This window comes from Pseudophryne corroboree, chromosome 1 (genome assembly GCF_028390025.1).
Source record: "Pseudophryne corroboree isolate aPseCor3 chromosome 1, aPseCor3.hap2, whole genome shotgun sequence".
Classification (NCBI taxonomy): Eukaryota; Metazoa; Chordata; class Amphibia; order Anura; family Myobatrachidae; genus Pseudophryne; species Pseudophryne corroboree.
The window spans coordinates 692,455,065-692,462,656 of NC_086444.1; positions in this window are offsets into that span (position 1 = coordinate 692,455,065).

Consider the following 7,592-nt stretch of genomic DNA (forward strand, 5'->3'; position numbering starts at 1 on the left):
TCTGAAGATGCGATCCGGACCATTTGTCCAGTAGATCCCACTGAAACGTTCTTGCATGGAATCTTCCGAATGGAATTGCTTCGTAAGAAGCCACCATTTTTCCCAGGACCCTCGTGCACTGATGCACTGACACCTGGCCTGGTTTTAGGAGGTTCCTGACTAGCTCGGATAACTCCCTGGCCTTCTCCTCCGGGAGAAACACCTTTTTCTGGACTGTGTCCAGAATCATTCCTAGGAACAGTAGACGTGTCGTTGGAATCAGCTGCGATTTTGGAATATTTAGGATCCACCCGTGCTGACGTAACACTACCTGAGATAGTGCTACTCCGACTTCTAACTGTTCCCTGGACCTTGCCCTTATCAGGAGATCATCCAAGTAAGGGATAATTAAGATGCCTTTTCTTCGAAGAAGAATCATCATTTCGGCCATTACCTTGGTAAAGACCCGAGGTGCCGTGGACAACCCATACGGCAGCGTCTGAAACTGATGACAGTTTTGTACTACAAACCTGAGGTACCCTTGGTGAGACGGGTAGATTGGGACGTGGAGATAAGCATCCTTGATGTCCAGAGACACCATATAGTCCCCTTCTTCCAGGTTTGCTATCACCGCTCTGAGTGATTCCATCTTGAATTTGAACCTCTTTATGTAAGTGTTCAGGGATTTCAGATTTAAAATTGGTCTCACCGAGCCGTCCGGCTTCGGTACCACAAACAGCGTGGAATAATACCCCTTTCCCTGTTGTAGGAGGGGTACCTTGATTATCACCTGCTGGGAATACAGCTTGTGAATGGCTTCCAAAACTGCCTCCCTGTCGGAGGGAGACTTTGGTAGAGCAGACTTCAGGAACCGGCGAGGGGGAAACGCCTCGAATTCCAGTTTGTACCCCTGCGATACCACCTGTAGAATCCAGGGGTCCACTTGCGAGTGAGCCCACTGCGCGTTGAAATTCTTGAGACGGGCCCCCACCATGTCTGAGTCTGCTTGTAAAGCCCCAGCGTCATGCTGAAGACTTGGCAGAAGCAGGGGAGGGCTTCTGCTCCTGGGAAGCGGCTGCATGGTGCAGTCTTTTTCCCCTTCCTCTGCCCCGGGGCAGGAAGGAATGGCCTTTAGCTCGCTTGTACTTATGGGAACGAAAGGACTGAGTTTGAAAAGACGGTGTCTTTTTCTGCTGATGTGAAGTGACCTGGGGTAAAAAGGTGGATTTTCCAGCCGTTGCCGTGGCCACCAGGTCCGATAGACCAGCCCCAAATAACTCCTCCCCTTTATACGGCAATACTTCCATGTGCCGTTTGGAATCCGCATCTCCTGACCACTGTCGCGTCCATAACGCTCTTCTGGCAGAAATGGACATAGCACTTACTCTTGATGCCAGGGTGCAAATATCCCTCTGTGCATCACGCATATATAGTAATGCATCCTTCAAATGCTCTATAGTTAACAGTATATTGTCCCTATCCAGGGTATCAATATTTTCAGTCAGGGAATCCGACCACGCGACGCCAGCACTGCACATCCAGGCTGAAGCGATTGCTGGTCGCAGTATAACACCAGTATGTGTGTATATACTTTTAAGAATATTTTCCAGCCTTCTATCTGCTGGTTCTTTGAGGGTGGCCGTATCAGGAGACGGTAACGCTACTTGTTTTGATAAACGTGTGAGCGCCTTATCTACCCTAGGGGGTGTTTCCCAACGTGTCCTAACCTCTAACGGGAAAGGATATAGTGCCAATAATTTTTTAGAAATTAGCAGTTTTTTGTCGGGGGAAACCCACGCTTTATCACACACCTCATTTAACTCATCTGACTCAGGGAAAACTATTGGTAGTTTTTTCACACCCCACATAATACCCTTCTTTGTGGTACTTGTAGTGTCAGAAATGTTCAATGCTTCCTTCATTGCCGTGATCATGTAACGTGTGGCCCTACTGGACATTACGTTTGTCTCCTCACTGTCGACACTAGACTCAGTATCTGTGTCGACCCACTGAGGTAACGGGCGTTTTAGGGCCCCTGACGGTGTCTGAGACGCCTGGACAGGCACTAATTGATTTGCCGGCTGTCTCATGTCATCAACCGTTCTTTGCAAAGTGCTGACATTATCACTTAATTCTTTAAATACGATCATCCAGTCAGGTGTCGACTCCCTAGGAGGTGACATCACTAACCCAGGCAATTGCTCCGCCTCCACATCATTTTCCTCCTCATACATGTCGACACACACATACCGACACACAGCACACACACCGGGAATGCTCTGAGGACAGGACCCCACAAGCCCTTTGGAGAGACAGAGGGAGAGTCTGCCAGCACACACCAAGCGCTATCTCTCTCTCTCTCTCTCTCTATATATATATATATATATATAGATATATATAGATATATATATATATAACCTTATATAAGTGTTATTCCCTTATAGCTGCTGTATAGTTTTTAGCTGCCAATAGTGCCCCCCCTTCTCTTTTTTACCCTGATTCAGTAGCAAGTCTGCAGGGGAGAGTCAGGGAGCCGTCCTTCCAGCGGAGCTGTGAGGGAAAATGGCGCTTGTGTGCTGAGGAGATAGGCTCCGCCCCTTCACGACGTCCTTATCTCCCGCTTTTTCTGTAAAAAATGGCAGGGGTTAAAATACATCCATATAGCCCAAGAGCTATATGTGATGTATTCTTTAGCCAATCTAAGGTATTATCTGTTATATTGCGTCTCAGGGCGCTCCCCCCCAGCGCCCTGCACCCTCAGTGACCGGAGTGTGAAGTGTGCTGAGAGCAATGGCGCACAGCTGCGGTGCTGTGCGCTACCTTAGTCTGAAGACAGGATCGTCTTCTGCCGCCGATTTCACCGGACCTCTTCGCTCTTCTGGCTCTGTAAGGGGGCCGGTGGCGCGGCTCCGGGACCCATCCAGGCTGAACCTGTGATCGTCCCTCTGGAGCTAATGTCCAGTAGCCTAAGAAACCCGATCCACTCTGCACGCAGGTGAGTCCGTTTCTTCTCCCCTTAGTCCCACGATGCAGTGAGCCTGTTGCCAGCAGGACTCACTGAAAATAAAAAAACCTAAAATATACTTTTATTCTAAGCAGCTCAGGAGAGCCACCTAGCCTGCACCCTTCTCGTACGGGCACAAAAATCTAACTGAGGCTTGGAGGAGGGTCATAGGGGGAGGAGCCAGTGCACACCACCTGATCCTAAAGCTTTTATTCTTGTGCCCTGTCTCCTGCGGAGCCGCTATTCCCCATGGTCCTTACGGAGTCCCAGCATCCACTAGGACGTCAGAGAAACTAGGTTTCCCGTCGCATGGATAAGTAAGTGCAAATAATAGTAAATGGACATAAACTTCTTATGTCCATAACTATTCGCACGAGCGATTTATTCGCTTCAAACCAACACCGGAATATTGCTAATTAAATACTCTTCCGATGGATACTAAACACCACTGTATAATCCTTGTCTGACCCCCTGTATCAGAAAAAGAGGGATCTCTCTGTCCATGAACATGCTACATTAATTAAACTTTCAGAATCTATCAAAGGGACCATGATCTACAAAATACATTATATGGTTAAAATATATATCGATTGAGTCGCCCGCTAGACGCATACAAACTCTACTGTAAATGCGCATATCGTGCGCCTGCGGGTGCCCGCGAAGGCGAGTATGCGCACGCACGGGAGAGCTCTTGCACGCGCAGCAGGAGCTCGCATGAGGTGCAAATATGGCAGTGCGCATAGTGATATTTTTCTGACTTTGACAGAAGACTTGTATAAATAAAGCCTGCTGCAGCCCGGCCAGACACACGACTCACAACGTTATCTATTTGATGACGGAGGACCGGACCGGGAAGCACACGCGAATATACTCACGTATGTACATTGACTGTAGCCATTATTCTGTTAATATATATATATATATATATTATGTATTGTAGTGTAGTGTATAATTTGCATTGTAAACCCCCTTTCAGAAATAATCCACTGTGGTGTCAGAACCCAGAGGTTAATCACAATTGGTGTTGTGTGCTCATTGCCCTGCTAAGGTTTAAAGTGTATTATTATTATTATTGCACTGCATTGCTGTAGAAGGTTTTAAGTGTATCTCTGGGTGTGTACGCGCTGTGAGTACTTTGTACCGTCAGCGCGGCATCTGTACGCAAAGTCCGTACACTGTACGGGACTCTGTACGCTAATAGCGTAAAAGGTGCGTAGAGTGTGAATTAAGTATAGCGGCCGCAGAGGCTAAGGTTTAAAGTGTATTTACGGTGTGTTTAAGGTATAGCTTTTATTCCTGTAAAGATAATCAGCTTTATCAGGAACTACAAGACAAGGCACCCAAATCCGACACTCGTCTAGCTGAAGCAATAGCCAGCAGCAACACAACCTTAAGGGAAAGCCACTTAAGATCTGCTGAACAAAGGAGGTTCAAACGGAGACTCTTGTAACGCCTCCAAAACCACTGAAAAGTCCCAAGGAGCCACAGGTGGGACATAAGGAGGTTGGATACGCAACACACCCTGAGTGAAGGTATACACATCAGGTAAGGTCGCAATCTTTCGCTGAAACCACACCGACAAGGCAGATATTTGAACCTTGGGGGAGGCCAGACACAGGCCTAAGTCCAGGCCCTGCTGAAGAAAGGCCAACAACTTGGCTGTACTAAACTTGGAAGCGTCATAATTGTTAGATGCGCACCAAACAAAGTAAGAATGCCAGACCCTATAGTAAATCCAAGCAGAAGCCAGTTTCCCGGCCCGCAACATAGTTTGAATGACCGCCTCAGAAAACCCTTTAGCCCTCAAGATGGAAGCTTCAAGAGCCACGCCGTCAAAGACAGCCGGGCTAGGTCCTGGTAGAAACAGGGGCCCTGAACGAGGAGGTCTGGGCGTTGTGGAAGTAGAATTGGACGCTCTGACGATAGGCCCTGCAGGTCTGAGAACCAGTGTCGTCTGGGCCACGCTGGAGCCGAGAAGCAGAATTCCACTATCTTGCTTGAACTTCCAAATTACCCTGGGCTGGCGTGACACCGGAGGGACCACGTACGGCAGCCGAAACCTCCACGGCACCGCCAGCGCATCCACGAATGCTGCTTGAGGATCCCTTGTCCTTGCTCCGAAGACCGGAACCTTGTGATTGTGTCGAGACGCCATCAGATCTACGTCTGGAAGGCCCCACGCGCCAGCATGTACATCCTGACGACTGAGAAAGTCCGCTTCCCAATTCAGGACTCTCAGAATGAATATTGCCGATATGGCCGGTAGATGGCGTTCCGCCCATTGTAGAATCCGTGAGACTTCCTTCATTGCCAAACAGCTTCGAGTGCCGCCTCGATGATTTATGTAAGCCACTTTGGTGGTGTTGTCCGACTGTACTTGAACAGAACTGTTCTGAATTAAATGCTGGGCCAGGTTCAACGAATTGAAGACCGCCCGCAATTCCAGAATGTTGATCAAGAGGAGATACACCGACTCTGAAGGGAGTGTTGCTCCAGCACCGCGCCCCAACCTCTTAGGCTGGCATCGGTCGTCAACAGGACCCAGTCAGATATCCAGAAGGGACGGCCCCTGCACAATCGTTGGTCCTGGAGCCACCAGTGCAGCGACAGACGGACATCCGGAGTCAATGAGATCATGTGAGACCTGATCCGGTGAGGCAGGCCGTCCCACTTGGCTAGAATCAGCCTCTGGAGAGGGCGAGAATGGAATTGAGCATACTCCACCATGTCGAATGCTGACACCATGAGGCCCAGCACCTGCATTGCCGAATGTATCGACACTTGCGGACGAGAAAGGAAGCAACGAATCCTGTCCTGAAGCTTCAGGACTTTCTCCTGGGACAAGAACAACCGCTGGTTGTGAGTGTCCAATAGCGCTCCCAGGTGCACCATGCTCTGAGCAGGGACCAGGGAGGATTTCTTCCAGTTGATGAGCCACCCGTGGGCTTGAAGAAACCGGACAGTCATATCCAGATGACATAGGAGAAGTTCTGGGGAATTTGCCAGGATCAACAAGTCATCCAGATACGGTAGTATCCTGACCCCTTGACGGCGGAGTACCACCGTCATAACTTTGGTGAAGACTCACGGAGCCGTAGTTAAACCAAACTGTAACGCCCGAAACTGGTAATGGAGGTTGCCAATCGCAAACCTCAGGTATTGTTGATGGGACACTGCTATAGGAATATCCAGGTAAGTATCCTGTATGTCCAGGGAGACCATATAATCCCCAGGTTTCAAGGCCAGAACTATAGAGCGAAGGGTTTCCATACGGAACTTGGAAACTTTCACAAACCTGTTCAATGCCTTGAGATTGAGAATGGGCCGAGAGGACCCATTCGGTTTCGGGACTAGAAACAGCGGAGAATAGTACCCCCGGCCCCTCTGAGCAAGAGGCACCTGTACTACGACTCCTGTATCCAGGAGGGTCTGTACCACCAAATGTAGAGTGTTTGCTTTTGTCTGGTCCAACGGGACGTCTGTCAGGCAAAATTGATGAGGGGGACGGTTTTTGTAAGCAATGGCGTAACCTCGAGTGACGACTTCCCGTACCCAGGCATCTGAAGTGGTCTTCAACCATTCCTGGGTATACCCTAGAAGTCGGCCCCCCACCCTGGGATCCCCCAGGGGGAGGTCCGCCCCGGCAGGCTTACCCGTCTTGGAAGCTGGCTGACTGGCAGCCCAGACTCTTTTGGGCTTCGGCTTACCAGGTTTGGAAGCGCGGGCCTGCTTGACCTTTTGCTTTACCTGAAAGACGAAAGGGGCGAAAGGAAGTACCTTTAGCCTTCAACACAGAAGGAGCAGTACTTGGCAGACAGGCAGTTTTGTCAGTAGCCAAGTCAGCCACTATCTTATTTAAGTCCCCCCCAAACAGAATATCTCCCTTGAAAGGGAGTACCTCCAGGGTTTTTCTAGAGTCCAGATCCACAGACCAGGATCTCAGCCACAATATCCGGCGAGCCAGGACTGATGTAGTAGAGGCCTTGGCTGCTAGAATACCGGCATCAGAAGCCGCCCCTTTAATATAGCGAGAAGCTGTGACAATATATGACAAGCATCGTCTAGCATGGTCAGTAGAGATTTCAGTTTCCAACTCTAGGGCCCATGCTTCAATAGCCTCTGCAGCCCATATTGCTGCAATAGTGGGCCTTTGTGCAGCACCCGTGAGGGTGTAAATCGCTTTCAGACAACCCTCCACACGTTTATCCGTAGGCTCTTTTAGAGACGTGACGGTAGTGACAGGTAGAGCTGAGGAAACCACCATCCTAGCCACATGCGAGTCTACTGGAAGCGTTTCCCAATTTTTAGACAGCTCTGGCGCAAGGAGATAACGAGCCAGCACCTTCTTTTGAGGCACAAACTTCTAGGGTTCCTGACGTATATCCACTAGGCGGTCAGAGTGAGGTAAAATAAGAATTTACTCAACGGTAATTCTATTTCTCGTAGTCCGTAGTGGATGCTGGGAACTCCGTAAGGACCATGGGGAATAGACGGGCTCCGCAGCAGACTGGGCACTCTAAAGAAAAGATTAGGTACTATCTGGTGGGCCCTAGCTCCTCCCTCTATGCCCCTCCTCCAGACCTCAGTCAAGGAAACTATATACATGTAT